Here is a 17,837-nt window from a genome sequence, read left to right as displayed (position 1 = left end):
AATCACAATTTTAGCTTAAATTTAGAGTGGGAGAAATTCTTTCTCCAAGTTTTAGAAATTTTGTGGAAAATTAATACCTTTGATTCCATACTACCCGTTGTCCTATTTTCCGCTGTAAAAAGTAGCGGCCCTATGTTCATCAGAAATAATGTCGGATTCTATGGTAAAATAATTTTTCAAATTGCTCCAGTTGTTATTCAATACCAAAAAATAATCAAATCTTTCCTCTTTATAATATTAGTGTAATTAATAAGGGATCGCACCGCATCATAACATAATATACCTTATATGTACCACAATGAAACATGACAAACATTTCAACTCTGCTCTGCTCTGCTCATGACCACTGTTATTAAAATATCGATGTTTTAATAGTTGTGTTATTTTAGCCCACGTATACCTTGGAACATAATAATAATATTATTATTACCATATACAGCGCTGTACGAAGGCGGTCTTCGCGTTTTGGATGGACTCCCAAGCCACGGCTTCGTTGACGCTTTCTAGGTGCACTCCGTATAATTTATCTCCCCTCCGGTCGTCGGGGAGTGAAATTAGAAAAAAAGATTACATGAGAACGCCACGAGAATAATGATAATTTAACACGATATAATGTATTATGATATAACGCAATGAATAAATATAATAGTATAGCACAACAGCGCGGCATGGGAATGTTTCCGCGTAGGGTTTCCCAGGTGTCAGGGGTGCTTGTAATGAACTGCCGGGGTTTTAATTACCCCGCAAAGTCTATGTTATGTACGAGACTGTGAGTACGGTGTGTGGGATAATAAGTTTTTTCAATTTTTTTTCATCATGTTTTTTTTATGCACGGTATGAAACTCATCGCTCCGACACTGTCACGCGTAGGTATGTTCTATAATATTGTATTATTATAATAATACACACACACACACACACATATATATATATATAATACATATTTTATACCACGGGTAAACCAAACATGAATGTAGGTTTAAGTATAATATAATAATAATATGGTATCGCGGTTGCGGTCGTCGCCACTGATGCCGTCGTCACTGCAACCGCCGCCGTCGCTACAAAGACGTCTGCCGCCGAGCGCGTGTAGTTTATTTGCGGTTAACCTCAGGACTCGTGCGCTTCTTGCTGCGCAGCTTTAGTGCCGACGATTGAGCAGCAGGCGCAATCATACTCCTGCGGTGTTCCGAAACAACATTCTATTACATTAAATGGTAGGTCGTCGAGTGTACATGATGAAATATTATAAACGTCGACGGGCAAACAGCGCTGATGGCGATGTGAAAGAATAATAATAGAGCACATCTTATGAGGACGATGGGTTTTGCCAATAAAACAGAGTGGAGTTGGAAAGAAAGAAAAAACGATATGACTGAAATTACTCTGGCATGACTTGAGTCCCTTTCAAGGCTAGAGCATTGGTGAAGTGGTCGCCGTTGTTGAGTCGAAATGACGAAGAATTGTTTTAATTCCGTTTAAGTTTTTTCTCCTATAATATTCGCAACTCATCTTCACGCTGTTTGATTAAAAGGCACTTGGTGACATTTTTTTCAAATTTTGAGTTTCCACCCTCGTATATAATATTAATTAAGAAATTTTTTTTGAAACGCAGCACTTGTTTTGGAACTTTATTATACGCTCGAAAAAGTAATATGTTTGAATGACTACACAAAAATTCACATAGGATCGATGTTTTTCCCTGTGCAATGAAATTTAGAAATATTAACTTTTTGGTAAAAGAACCTTCATAGTAAATTATTGTAATATTATGTTCCGTTATATTACAATATCCATAGATAGACACGCAGTGATGTATGTATAGATACACAGGTTAGGTTCGTGAGTTTGAAAATCACTTGACGACTTTCGAGACTTTTTAATTTGATATTCTTTGGCACAAGTTATTTAAAGACATTTAAAAAAAAAGAATGTCAAGTCACAAATTGATATATTTTACTAAAATACATAGCATAACTACTGCATGGAATAATTAATTTTTGATAAACTGGGTTGAAATATATTTGCATACAATGATTAAACTACCTATATTATAAAAAAAGCATTTTACCCAAATGCTAACGGAGCGTGTATAAAAAAATGTTAATTTATGATGATAAACACACATGGGAAAAAACACTTGTTTTATAATTTATAATTTATATGTAGGAAATATAAATTACATCAATGATCACCTATCAATTAAAGTTATAAATATAATATAGTATATTTTATTATTATCATATTTCTACTATATATTAAATTATTATATTATCAGCATAATTTAATCATTTTAATTATTATTATTTACTCCGATAAGTATAATATACTATTACGTATATTAGAGATCATACAACCTCGCATATTTTTAAAACAAAAACAATATAATGATAATAAATAGCCTTGTGTGGTGCAGTAGATGGCCTCAGGCATAAAACGTGTTTTGAGATTAAGCATCATTCTAGTTCCTGGATGGAGTATCACCAGGTTTCAGTGAAAAATCCTCGCCACATATGTGTTCTAAATTTCTTAGAAAACTTACTAAAAATAACCTTCAGCTTAATGGATATAGATATTAAGCCTTAACTCAATAAAAAGTTATAATAATTAACATTAAAATAAAATTATTATGTTTAATTGTTAAAATAAGGTGATAAAAGTTAGTATAATACTAATTGATGGAATTTAACCAGGAAGAAAATATGTTATAGGTTTAACTTTACGTTGACCACACAAAAATATAAAATCTATAAAGAATCAAACATATTGTAAATATATATTTTCTTTTCTTTATAAATTTACTTAATGTATTATTTATTAATATATATTTATAAATTTACAATCAATAATATTTCTATATTTCTATTATTTTATTTCAAATATTAATACTGTACATATTATTATTTAAAATTATATGAAAAAATCAGGTAACTAAGCTATTTAGATCTTATTGATGCACAGTAATTTCGTGTATCAAGGCATTTTCTAATTAAACTGCGTTGGAGACAATACTTTATGAATACGTTCATATGTAATTAAATCACAAACACAACTAAATATGAGTAAGATACTTCACAGAATATAAACTAGAAAAATGTTTTCATCGACGTGATAATAATGATTAGATATGATAAACTAAAAACTATAATATAGATAGATAGATATATTTAATAAAGGATTCCACGATTATTCTATATTTACGATAAAAATTAAAATTAATTGCCATACAAGTGTCCGTTATTTAGAGTATCCGGTATTTAGGAGTTTTCCTGTATAAAAATAGTGAAAATTTTTCAGACAAATTGAAAATGTCAGTTGTCTATAAATATCTCGAAAAAGTCAAAATATTTTGAAAATTAAATCATTTAAAGGAAACGCCAATCTAAATAACTGATAAAGTTTTCAAGTATCTACGACTTATACTTTTTGAATAATAACAAATATTTAAAATTGTTTCAGGATAAATCGTTATCGTTACGCTGTAAAAATTTAAAATTCAAACGCACTTAAAATTTTTCCTATAATGATGCTTCGAGTTTTCTCTATAGCTACTTGAAGGAAACTTACCGAAAACTTAGTGTTGTATTTTTAATCCTTAGTTATAAACACAAAACATTTAATGATTTTTCAACTTCAAAATTACTTGCAAATTTTAACGTTTTCGACAGATTTCGTAAAAATTTGAACTATAAACGCTTATAAAAAAAATTGTGATTAACGATTTTTAATTTTTTTTAGCTACAATAAGAACAATTCATAATGAACCTTATTATATTAAGTTTTCAAGATTTTTTGGTCATCCAACATTTTTTTACAGACACTTCAAAAAAAAAATTCTCATAAAAATCGAAAATTTCAGTTGTCTATAAATAAGTCAAAAAAAGTCAAAAATTTTTGAAAATTAAACTGTATATAGATAATACTAACATAAATATTTGGTGAAAATTTCAAGTATTTATAGTGATTAGTTTTTGAATTACAACCATATAAAAAAATCGATTTCGTCGAAAACTGATTTTGCGTAAAAATTCCCGTTTTTCTATCATTTTTTGTTGTAGTTTTTCTCGACTTTTTTGAAAACTGTTGGAAAATGTTTACTTTTGAGCTCTATAATGCACCAATGATATTTTAATTTTACATCGGAAACCACCCCCAAAGTTTGAAATTGAAGCATTATTTCGACTAGTTATGCTGTACACAGACACACAAAAAAAAAACACACATCATTGTAAAATCAATACATTCATCACTTCGTTCAGAATCTAAATTTTCAAAAATAATGTCGATCTATCATACTACTATAATTAGTTATGTAACGAGCATGGCATCTTCTCACTCATCTAATCAATGTTTAAAAGATCAAATATTCGTTGGTATTATTGGTTGTAGATGGTTTGGAGGTAATGGGTGCGTCTATTCTGATTAGCATTATTAATATTTAAGAGTTTTTCATTTTTGTAAAAACAGGGCTTGCTTTGAAAAATCATTGCAAATAATGACGCATAATGATGAAATACTACGTTATACATCGGAGTTGGTAACTGGTGCAGTAATTTAAGACATTGCAACAGGCATCAGAGAATAGAAATTCGAATGGAAATTTCACGACTCTAAAATATAGTAGCTCGTGATTAGTAGTTAACTGTATAATAATAACGATGGTTCAGAAATTATGACGTGATCACGTGACGCATTTGTGTGGTGGTTAAATCAGTGCCAAGGAATATTATGCGGGAGTCTGTACTCTGTGACGCGTACAAGACTTGTTAAAATGTTGGATTAATGAACGCTCTATACGTGAGCGCGCACACATATACCGTAAATATAATGTACATGTTTTGTGAAATTATGTAGTGCTTAACGTGAACTACAAAACCGGAACGTCGTAACGATTTGTGCTGGTCGGGCGCCGTGGTGTTGTGACGTCAGTACTTAAAAGTTTTAATGCTCTTCTCGTCATCACAGGCCGTGACAAGCGAACAAACAGCCGACTGATCGGTAGACTATATGAAAACAATCCATATATTGCACAGAACAGAATATATTATTATTATTATTGCGAAAGTCACGTGAAACGTTGACGGGCGAATAACTGACGGTAATAATAATATCATACCCACAATATAAACGTATGCCAACGTGTGTGAACTTCCACGCATGATGCGTAAACTGCGCGTAGGTAGTAGGTACATCGAATGAGTCGTTTTGATAAAAACAAAAATTTAACTCTATATAATATTAAGTATTACAATGACATATTGTAATCATCTACAGACCACGCGAAAAGAAAAAAAAAGATTGCGAAAAGAATTCATATAATATTATAACATTGTTGAGTTATAACATTATATATTATTATTGCGATAATTATTAAACTACAATCAGTGTTCGAATTGATTATGGTGGGGAGGACATATGAGGATGGAGCCATTCATCAATTTTCTTATATTTTGAGAGCATCTTTATTTCTAATGGTATAGGACGGAACGTTATATTTTGTTAAAATAATAGTGTAATTTTGTAATTATTATTTCATAAAGTTGTACTTATACTTTCTATTTTCAACAACATATTAAAATAAAATTTAGTATATATGATGTATATATATATATATATTATAACGTTGTCAAAGTATTTTATTTATTTATTATTATCAATATGTACGATTAATTTCCCTATTATTATAAATGTTACAAGTATATTTCAATTATCTATTGATTTATTATGTTGATGGTTGGGAGTGTGGAGGAGTACCAAACCCTTTTTTTTCAAGTTCAAGAGTCCCCATTCTTTTATTTTTCCAATTCTAACACTGACTGGATCCATTTCACGCGATTAGTTTTCTATAATATTATGACATTGTATCTACCTGAATAGGTCACCTATTTAAAGAACTTTACAGGATAGTGTCAGCTGAGAATTAAATCGTTTTCAATTGTACGGGTCAGTAATCCGCAGTTATACCTTGTCTTGATGGATTTCGGAATTCGCGGCGATGAAATAAATAATATATTAATATAACGTTTTTTTGCTGGAGAACAAAAATCTAACTGATCGGCAAACGAACCTTTTACTGTGTATTAAATAATATGACACACGTGTGAAATGTCAACGAGCAATAGCTGACGTAATTTTTTTACGTTGCACAAACACGCCAACCTGTAATTGAACGATTCGTTTTTATAAAAACAAACATAGCACAATATTATTATGATGATGTGGCTATAATAGAGAACAATAATCACGTACTGTTCAAAAAAATAACAGTGTGAAACTAATTGATACCTGTTATCAGCCCCCCTCCAATGGGAGAGAGGATGGTTGTACTTGGAGTAAAGGGGTCCGTTTAAATTAATTTGTTTTACTTCAAATTTTGATAGGAACACCAATGATGTATCAAATAATATTTTATGATACATACTATATTAGGTATTGTATAATAAGTTATTTTGTTATTTTAAGTTGTGGGTTATCCTATAATTACCTAGGAATTGTGTACATTGGATAACCGTATCGTTTAAAATGGTTCGCATTTTATTGGAAGTTTTCTATAGAGCCTGCAAAATTATTTAATACTACAGGGGCTCAAAATTATATGTGAATTGCCTGTCTATAATTATATTATAACTACATATTGTATGTTATGTGATGTCTGTGTATTTTCTGCAATGCGATAACACGTCGTCATCGCGAAACAATTATTGAACTATCCAATACATACGAGCAATGCGTTGTAATATGTATCCGCCTATTCAGATATACAAGTAACCATTATACTATAATATGTGTGTAAGTTGAAAATTAAATCGTTTTCGATTGTACTATTGGCTCAGTCGTTCGCCAAGCGAGACTACCTCGTATTGATGAATTGCGGAATTCGCGGCGATAAAATAAATAGTACAATAATATCACGATCCTCGCCGGAATTACAGTGTATATAAATAACAATACCAGAACAAAGCTGTTAAAGTACCTGGTTTTACAGCGAGGACAGCTTTTGATTTAAAACTTTAAAAAGCTGTTAAGGCATTTAATTGCACGTTAGTTCTTCCAATTCACGAGTATTCAGGTTATAACATCATTCGTAGAGTCTGCATTTTTACCACTTACTTGCTTAATAGAAATAAGATTCCAATGCTGATTTTTTTAGATTCATAATTTTTTTTTTTTTTTTTCTATCGACTGCTTCACGATTATCCCACGATGCAATCATTGCTTATTATGATCTCCTTGGATATCACACTAGTTAGTAGATCGCAGCAGGACTTTGGAACTGAAATTCCTCTATGAGCCGCCATGTGATAAAATTGCTTCTCCTTATAACTTTTATATTTAATAAACATTAGAAAGTTCTTCAAAAATCTAATAGTATACAGGGTGATTCTTTTATCATACAACATTCATTATTTCAAAAACTCTTGACTTTTTTCAAATTTTTTTTTTCAAAATTGTAGATCCATTTGTTCTAGAAAAATTCAGGGTGATTTTTTTATCAAGAACCACTCATTATTTCAAAAAGTATCTATGTTTTGAAAATATTTTTTTACAAAGTTTCATGTTGTTAAAAAAACAACGTTTTTATTAAAAAAAATATGTTTTTTAATATTTTTATCCTTATATTTTTTTAAGTTTTTTACTTTTCTGAATGACAACCTAGAGTTTTAATTTCATATTCCAAAGCAGAATATTTTTCTAAGTATTTTGATATGTAAAAATCGAGTTTTGGACGAGTAGATTATGAGTTATAAGTATTTTAAGTTTAGACAAGCGGAGTAGTGGACAAACATTTCTCCGTTTCTCATAACCACTCCACTCCGCCAATCTAAACTTTAAATGCTTATAACTCATAAACTACTCGTCCAAAATTCGATTTAACATAATTTTTTAGTAAAAACGTTGTTTTTTTAACATGAAACTTTGTAAAAAAATATTTTTAAAAACATTGATACTTTTTGAAATAATGAGTGGTTCAGGATAAAAAAATCACCCTGTATATTTTTTTAAATATTTTCACCCTTATATTTACCAGGTAAACCATTATCAACTTTTGATTTTTAAATGACAACCTCTACTTAAAATTTCATAAACTAAAAAGGCTATTTTTTCATTGAATTTTCATGTTTAAATTTTCATTTTTCGTTAATCCGTTTACAAGATATAGCCTCCCAAAGTTGGGCTGTGTGTTATAGGTGTATGTTAGGTGGTATTTACACACAAACACCATATAAGTGTTGTTTAATAAAAGAATCACCTGTATACAATAATATGTCACTCAATTTTCTCGGTGACCGTGGCGTATTTAATATATCTAAATATTAAGGTAACCAGTAACGAAAATAATGATACTATAAAATACGTATACGCTTCGTGTTTGTCTCGAGATGATGATATATATACATATATAATAGGTACCTATGAGTTATCACTAGTGTTTATTATATATTTAATTTTCGAGTGTGCCGTGGGAATGGGTAATCGCGGATACTGATGACTTTAGAAGGGTTGCAAAGCGAGACTGAGAACAATTTTCGATAATCGCATTGACACAGTCAAAAATAAAGTTCACAATGGTGTGATTGGAATATTTTTTCCTCACCATCGGTCTATCGAAATCCGGTCACGAAACGCGGTACCGCCATGCGATGCTACCAGGTATGAGGTATTAACATTGCAGTTTATTATTTCCAACGCCGTCGCACTGGTGCAGAACAATACAGGTTGGTGGATACTCGTGGTTATATATTATACATATAGCTTATGTTATTTTAAAAGCGGTGCGTTTTAATTTAAACTCTGTTTGCGGCGCTTAATTGTAAAAGCAATTAACAGCGCCATGGCGTAAACTTGTGTATCTATGCATTGCCGATCAAATAATGTGCAAATTGTGACGAGTTGTTGTTGTTCAATAGAAATTGACGCTCCGCCTGATTGTTTCTACGTCTTCTGCAGTAAAGCCGACCGAGCTTTGCACGTCCACCGACAAATCGTTTAAAAGTCAGAAAGTTTGTTCTAAGCAACATATAGTTACTAGTAAGTCGTTTGAATCAAATAACGGCAAATGTTACAGTTCGAGAAATAATGAAGTAAAAGTCGTCGAGCAAAAACGTTTTTGTTTCAATGTTCAATGTGATGCGTGTATAATTTATTTAATCATGTTGTATCATTTATTTTGATCCAAACGCTTGATCAAAAAGTATTTTTAATCTGAACACAATAGCTGTTTTCGGTTGGTATAATATTTTTCACGTTATTTTTATTATTATTTTCGTTATTTTAAATTTTATTTGTTTAAAATAGGAATGCGTTTTTGTAAAAAATAACTTTTTATACGTATATATTTAATCAATTATATTCAAAGATACTCATTTAAAAAAGAATTTAAAATACATATTTGAATATTTGTCAAAGAATACACGAGTATAATACAAACGCTTTAAAAAATATTTAAATACTTTCAATTGTTTAATAGAATATGTTTTTCTGTTAAATTAGCTGAACACATTTTAATGTATTAAGGTAATTGTATAGGTATAGAACATTTATTTTACGCTAAATGATATGACGGAAATAAAAAAAACTTAACGATTAATTTCGTTGAAGTATTTGATTTTCAGTTGAGTGTATTTCACAGTAAAATGTATATTATTTTAAAATGTACTATACATATTATTCTAAATTTTTATTTGTGTGATGCGAGTATTTAGTCGAATCTAAGATAGAAAATTTATAAACAAAAGAATTATTAAAGTATTTTAAAATAAATATTTTATTTTAAGTACAGATATTTTGATGGAGTTTTTAAAATAGTATGTTGATGCATTTTTTTTTTTTAAGTAATTAAAATACACATTGAGTAAATACTTAAGAAGTGTTTGAATATTTTTATTCAAATAACTTTGCTCAAGTAATCTACAACACTGGTTCTCTCAGAGATAAAGTTAGGACAGGTGCATTGAAATCTATTCGAGTGCAACTTGTTCTACAACAATTATTATAAAAGCATAACCGCATACTAATATGGTATAATAATATATTAGAATGAACTTTTAAATGGCATAGTACACACGAGATGATATAATACGCGCATACAACCTCAAACCTTCACCCATTTAAATATTATATAATATTACGACCACTCTTCTGAGATATTATAATCTGATAAATATTAAACCTTTGTAATTATACAAAAGATTAAATAAAAACCACTATATTTATTAACTTGGAAAAAATAATACATTCATTTGAATGCAAACAATTCTAATTTTATAGCTGGATCACTAAAAAATAGAAATAATATTAATAATTTTTTTTTGTTGGTACCTGCCACGCATATTTAAGGTGTGTTCAAAATAAAAGTAGCTTTAATCAATACAGACTTAAAATATTTTAAAATTCAATTATTCGATAAAGGATAGTTAGGATTTTCCTAGGAATTTCTAGCTTAAAATAATTTGCAAATTTTTGTGATTTTTACGTATTTTGTCAAAATTCAAATTTTGAATGCTTATAAAAAAATAATTTGACAATGAATATTTTATTTTTCAACTGCTAAAATAACAATATATTAGAAGCCTTGTATTAAATTTTTAAGATTTTCTACTCAACAAATAAATTTTTATCGATATTAATTTAAAAAAAATATAATAATGCTCGAAAATTGCTTATGCCAACTTAAGTTAAAATTTGTTGAAATGGTTAGGTGATGGATAGAATATACTTATATAAACATTTGGTGAAAATTTCATGTATCTCAGTATCTGTGGTTATTTGTTACATCAAGAACCAAAATCGATTTTGTCGAAAACTGGTTTTGCGTAAAATTTTCCGTTTTTCCCTTAATTTTTAGTTTGTTTATCCCGATTATTTAGGAATTTATTGATAATTTTACTTTTGAATCTCCAAAGTACCAACTAGATTCATTTTCTGATCGAGCGTGGTACTGAAGTCGAAAATTGAAGCACTTTTACTGCCCCAAAACATGATGACAGACGAAAAAAAATTTTTTTTTAATAATAATAAATATAAAACCACACATCATGGTAAAATCAATACATTCCTCGCTCCGCTCTGAATCTAAAAATACCATAAGAAGTGTGGAATTTGTACCATAAACACGGTGAAAAATCTGTGACATAAATATCTGTTTTAAGTGTTAGGTACACTGATTTTTTGCATTCAGTGCATATTATACAAGTATCCTTTTAAAAATTTAATTATGATTTGATAGTATCCTTGTTTTAAATTATGGTTTTAATTAAAAATAGGTACACACTGTACATACATCATGTGTTTTCAAAACTCTGGTGTATGAAATATGGAATACTAAATCAATGATTGAGGTGTATTCAACATTCTGTGTTTAGATACAAAAACAAATTCCAAAACTGCCAAAGTTTTACAAGAACTTAACCGTCATCTGAACTTGATATAATAATAATTAATAACAAAACTTATTCAATTATTAGATTGATACTAGAAATGTATAAAAAGTGGTTAATTAACATACTCAGAAAAAAATTGTTGAACGCAACATTTAACTAAGACAAAAGCTTATTTTTGATTTCACATTTTCAAAGAAATCATCAATTAAAACTAATTTTATAACTAAAAGCGGAACAAATACTTTTTGAAAACTTATGCTCTAGTGGCTGGTAGTTTAAAATTAAACCTCTAGTAATATTATATTGAAAATTGCCAACAAAAATAATTTTATATTTTGTACATCAAAAAATAATTATCTTTTTACACGAGAAATAATATTTAGCTATTAATTTTAACTGGTTGAACGATATTTTCTATATTGTACAATACTTTTGTTTTATGATGTATTTTTTTTATAGATATTTTAAGTTAAAGGTATAAAAAATAAAATTCTATAGTTATTAATTTTTCATTTTTAATTGTTTCAGATGAACTTTTAAGAAAAGGATTTAGATTAATTGATATGACAGCATCATTATTTTGAACCGTAAGTGTGGAATTATTATTTTCATTGTATTTTGTTTTTTAATTATCATTTAACTAAAACAAAGGTAAAAGTTTACTTTAGTTTTTAATTTTATTTATGACGATTTTTTAGCAGGCTCTATTGTACGATAGAATATTTGTTTCTTTATTCTATATATTATTTCTATTTAATATATAAATAAATAGCAATGCGTTGTTTTTTCTTAATATTATTAATAATATCAAAGCGAGAACGTATAAGTTATTATTTTAATAGTCACCTATTTAAAGAGCACTGCATGATTCGTTTATAAAATTACCTAACTCGATATAAAATTAATTATTATTATGGAGTTAATGGCACATTGAATTGCTGGTAGAGAATAGAGATATTATAAGAATATCAAAAATTTAAATGATGTATCTAATAGAATTTTAAAATAATATATTAAATGTTAATAATATAAAAATAAATGTTTATTTTGAATAACTATCAATTAATATATTCCATATTCTTACAAATGTTTCAAAATAAAATGAAAACCAATGGTGAATAATCTACAAAATATTTACATTTTATTAAGTAAACATAATATACATATTCCGACCAGTATACTTATAACGTCGTCATAATCTCCTCAGTGAAAATACCGATTGAATTTATAAAACTGTCTCCTATACATTTTAATTTTATATGTGGTGAATATTACTCATTTACATTTATTGTTTTCATGGAGTAATAGGTATATACAAAAAGCTCAATGGTCCGTGTTGCCGAAGGTATAAATGTAAATAAAAAAAATTTATACAGAATAAATAAGTGCGTAAAACATATGATTCATTGGGATTATTGGTAAATATAAAAAGTAGGTAGGTATTATTGAACATATTATAATACGTTTGTGTTTTATATCAAACGTTTCTTTTTTTAATAATTTCTTTTAAATGCTTTGATTACGTTGCTTCAGGGGCATTATAACGGTTAGAACGTTAGAATATAGTGTTAGACTCAAATAGATAACAATATTTTATACATATTATATTATGCTAACTGCAGGTGTCTAAATGGTGAACTGCACATTGCGTATAGAAACTCTGAAGCGTTTAATAAACGACTTGTAGATATAATCGCAATCGAATTTATATACACTATTGTTGCAGTTTTTTTTTTCTCACATCGACGTTCGAAAACGGCCGATCGATATAGAGGGCATAATTGAAAATCAGAGTAAGTAGTATGGTAGCAATGGCAGTAGTAGCAGTAGTGGTAGGTACGACCGGTGTTTATTTAGAATAAGAATGGGATGGGAGAATAAATGGAGAAAAAAATAATGCCAGTGGGGAGTTCAGAAAAATTTATTACATCCATGTGTTCGGAGGAAGATCGGGATCCATTTTTTATTTACTGTGTGCCCTCGTCGAGTAAATATAAATAAATAAATGTGGAATAATAATAATAAAATGTTTGATCTGGAAAGAGTACAAATTATTCTGATATTATTTATACGTACCCGTCAAAATCTACTGTCGTCAGCAAGAGAAAAATATACTACCATAAAATCGAAATACACATTTCAATACATATCACGAATATTATTATTAAATTTGTTCAAATCAAGGAGATAGGTGTTCCACGAAATATTGTGACTATTGTAACTATATGCCAGTATCAATAACAAACAAATGATTAAAATATTTGATAATAACGTTCTCATTACGGTGAATATTAATCTCTTTTTGTTTCTATTCCCAACTAAATAAATCGTCCATGTCTATTTTTAAAAGAGTCCTGCAAATATTTAAAAATTTCTTTTTTAGTTTTTACAACATACAATGATGAGTAATTTAAAATAGTTTTAATGATCTTGCTCTAAGAGTAACGCCGTGCTATTGAAAAATAAATAAAAGGATTGATTGGTATCTTTTTTTTATTTCCCTCCTGTTATTACAATATAATATCATACATTTGTATACAAACGTTAGAATACGTTTCATGCTATACATACGCGTATTATTATTTATTATATACCCTCATCGAAATAAATTAATCGATATTACAGTAAACTATATTGATGAGTATATTTTTTCATAATATATATAATAAATAATATTATACCTACGTTTATTGGGTGGCGTGTATTTGTAGAATGATTTCTGCATTAATTCCAAATGGCTACACGCACTAAACGGAGCAGGGTCATCGGGTCACTCTAAAAGCGCAGTAAGCTCAATCAAAAAAGTATTTCGAAAAGTTATGAAAATACGTACAAATTGAAATCATAAAAAATTAATTTTACACGATTAATATTCGTATTTTGTTATAATAATATGTTTACCAAATCAATATATTGACACCGCTGTCAGCATTCATGGTACTTGTCAACATTTCATAGCGTTACATATTATTAATAATATTTTATGATATATATTATAATATATAATATAATATATATATATATTCATTATTTTATAAACCTGTACTAGACCTAATTGAATATTTTTTTCTAGTCATTAATATTTTATAGATATTAAAATTATCTTTACAATATTAACTCCATTGTTTATTTGTGCCAACAAATTGTGCACCTATATGTACACCTATTTAATCTAATAAGAAAATAATAACAATATAGTGCTATTAAAACGATTGAAGTGAACACATTTTTTGTAAGTTCTTGCTATTTTTACTATTTATCGGACCAAACCAAAGCCTCTATTCCAACCAAATTGTAAACTTTATATATTTTGTGCGTGTGCCTACGCGATAAAATTTTCAATCCTCCAATCAAGACCTGTGATCATAGTTTATACATAAAGATTACTGTTATATCAAACGTGTGAAAAATCCTAATTGAATCAATAGACAGGCATACACGACATGATATCACATTATCACAATATTTAAATCATAAACCATACATATAATATATATAATCATATAACCATACAGTATAATATGCAGTCCTACGTTAGGTAAAGATATTGAACAGACTTTCTGGCGTTCGGTGAACGACGCTATAAAATACAATAAAAGTTTCTATATTGTAATATATTCCATGCGGTAAATATCACATCGACTCCGCTGCACTGCACACGTCTTGTTATACGTACTTCGCACACCCGTACATTGTGCATAAATATAAGTATCTACACACACACACTTCTTTATATAGTTGAACACTTGGCGTTTAGTAGGCGCTGCTACGATAGAATATGTGGGCTAAACGAGATTACGGTAATAACCACGCCTAATAGACATAAATAAAACGAGCTTCTCTTCAACTCAGTATAATATGATATGTCACGTTAACCATATTGTTATCTTGTATGGCAGGTATTAGGCGTGACATTGCGGCGTACACGTCAATATTATATCATATTCGTGTAGTTGTATAGCATCAGCAGTGGAATAGTGGTTATGGAGATAGCAGGGGTTTTCGATACATATAGACGTGGTAGAAGTGGAAGAGTAGCGTCAGCAGTGGTCTTGGTAGTTGTAGTTGTAATGGTAGTAATTGCATTGGGGTGAGAGTAGTTTTAAAATACGTCTCTAGGGAAAATAATTTTCGTTATTATATGATTTTGTGTTTCGAATAAATATTAATATGAATAATAATAGTGCTTTTTGTTCGTTTATATTATATGCAGACAATTCCGAAATAGGATCATGTTAAGAACTACACTGCACCAATAATATACTCTTACTGACGATTATTGTATTATGATATGTTATGATAAAGGGTAAACAATCATAATAATAATATAATAGCTGGGTAATATTATGCGAAGGTATTTTGACGAATAGATTATATTTTAACTGGCCATCTGCAGACATTATAGACGACGATATTAGCTTGTTAAAAGAACGTTCGTCATTCCTTTCCAACGTAGAAATACAGTTTAAATTTTTAAATATACAATTTACTTGATGATTTAATATTTAGCTACAGGTGAAAATAATTATTTGTTTAAATTTGGTTATTTTTGTTATATATATTTATATATTATATACTTAACTGCGAGTGATATTTAAATTTAACACGGAAGTTTTATGACGTAAAACCTTCAATCAACGTTTTAATGCTTCTGTACTTTTTTTTATACATTGTCAAGTAGGTATACAAGTTAAAATAATTTTAATAATTTAAAATTGTGACTTTTTTTATTATTTATCAATTTAAAAAAAATAATACGTTTTTTTCGAGTATTTTAGACATAAATACTTTGGAAATTTAAAACTAACAATTTTGATGCAGAATGGATAATATACATCAAAGCTATACACTTACTCACTATATCTACGGAAAAGTGCATAATTAAATTGAGTATATCTAGTCGTACTACCCTAATCATTATTAACTAAAAAAATTATATATACATTTGTTTTTTTTTTTTTTTTTGAGCACGTGGTTTTTCATTTTTAATACTTCAAAATCGTCTAAATTAATTTTTTTTTTTTTATTGAACCAGGAGTGTTATCCAGTGTATGTAATCATATTGCTATTCAATAACTATCCAAGTACGAAACAGAAAAATGTACACTTTTTCCAATTCTATTTTATCAGACCAGCAATGTCAACGTTGTGCTTACAGATAAATACCAACAACTCATAGATAACGATTTGTTTGAACTTTATTTGAATTCATGACAATTATACAAATTAGTGAAATAATAATGACAATATAAAGCCGTGTTATCCGGTGTATAAACATTAAACGCTAACGAATTAAAATCGAATACATAACAAAAACTGAAGTAATTCTACACTATTCAAAGTATACGGTACGGAAATGATTTTACGTCGTTTAAATGCTCGGAAAACATGGAAATTGTTTGAATATTATGACGCCAGTTTACAACACGTGTAATACGGACTTAATGTCCGTAAATAAATGGTTTTATTTTTATATTTTCGGCATTTTGAAAAAGTTTTTGATTTCGCCACTGCAGCATTTTTTAATCTCCGCATATGTGCTGCCATTTTAGTTATGTATATACATGACACTGCGGCAACACAGAATTATTATTTTAATAGTTGCAGGATATTAAAATCACAAATTATTACAATAGTTTTACATTTTATAAATACCTTTATTTTGATAAAACATGTGAAATTCATTACACGTTTATAATATTATTTATACCTTATTTGTTCCACTCTTGTCACTTGTCATTATACTATATATATCGGAAATGTAAATATGATTGTTTATATTATCAACTTTTGATTTTAAGCATTTATATTTGTATTTAATAATACTTTTAAAGAGAATTCTGAACTACATAATAAGTACATTTACAATGTAATAATCCCAAGTACCTATTATGATATGTTATACTTTTCTTTGAAATGTACACATAATAATATCATAAAAGTTTTGAAATTACAAAAATATTTTTTAAATACTAGTATGCAAAAAAGAAACCGTTTCCATAGAATAACGTATGATGACAAGGTATTAACCCAATCATGGTTCCCATTATGAATAATCAATGATCATATTGATGTTTTGATGGCATGTCATATGGGTCGCCACAGTGTTGTCCTGTAGATATTCCGTCAAATATTTTGATTGAAACATTTTTTTATGCAAGCTGTATACTTAACGCCTAACAATGCAGGCTAACAATTGCATTGACAAAAAAGAGAAACAACAATATATAATATTGAGGTATAATAACTTACAGAAGGCGCTATGGAAGGTTAATTTTCTCAGAAATATCGAGATTGAAGTGGCTTCGGGGCAGTGTCAAGAAACAATCACGAGAGAAAGCAATAATCAAAATTAATACGAAAACAATTTTCTAATAATAATTAACGTGGAAATAAATAAAAACAAAAATAGGTAACGATTTATCGTTGTTAATAACAATAATTATTAGGAATAAG

At 28.5% G+C, this 17,837-nt stretch overlaps 1 protein-coding gene across 6 annotated transcripts in view; it reads left to right on the top strand.

Moving 5' to 3' along the window:
* LOC107161789 (uncharacterized) overlaps nucleotides 1-17,837 on the top strand; it is a 375,424-nt gene that overhangs the window by 97,131 nt on the left and 260,456 nt on the right. For all 6 annotated transcript variants that reach the window (XM_089226404.1, XM_089226401.1, XM_089226403.1 and 3 more), the window contains one exon: nucleotides 11,910-11,968. The gene's annotated coding sequence lies outside the window, so the exon portion shown is untranslated. The remainder of the gene's footprint in view (nucleotides 1-11,909; nucleotides 11,969-17,837) is intronic.

This window comes from Diuraphis noxia, unplaced genomic scaffold (genome assembly GCF_037042655.1).
Source record: "Diuraphis noxia isolate RWA-SAM2 unplaced genomic scaffold, SU_Dnox_SAM2 contig0004, whole genome shotgun sequence".
In the NCBI taxonomy this organism is placed as follows: Eukaryota; Metazoa; Arthropoda; class Insecta; order Hemiptera; family Aphididae; genus Diuraphis; species Diuraphis noxia.
This window is presented reverse-complemented; position numbering and strand designations above follow the sequence as displayed.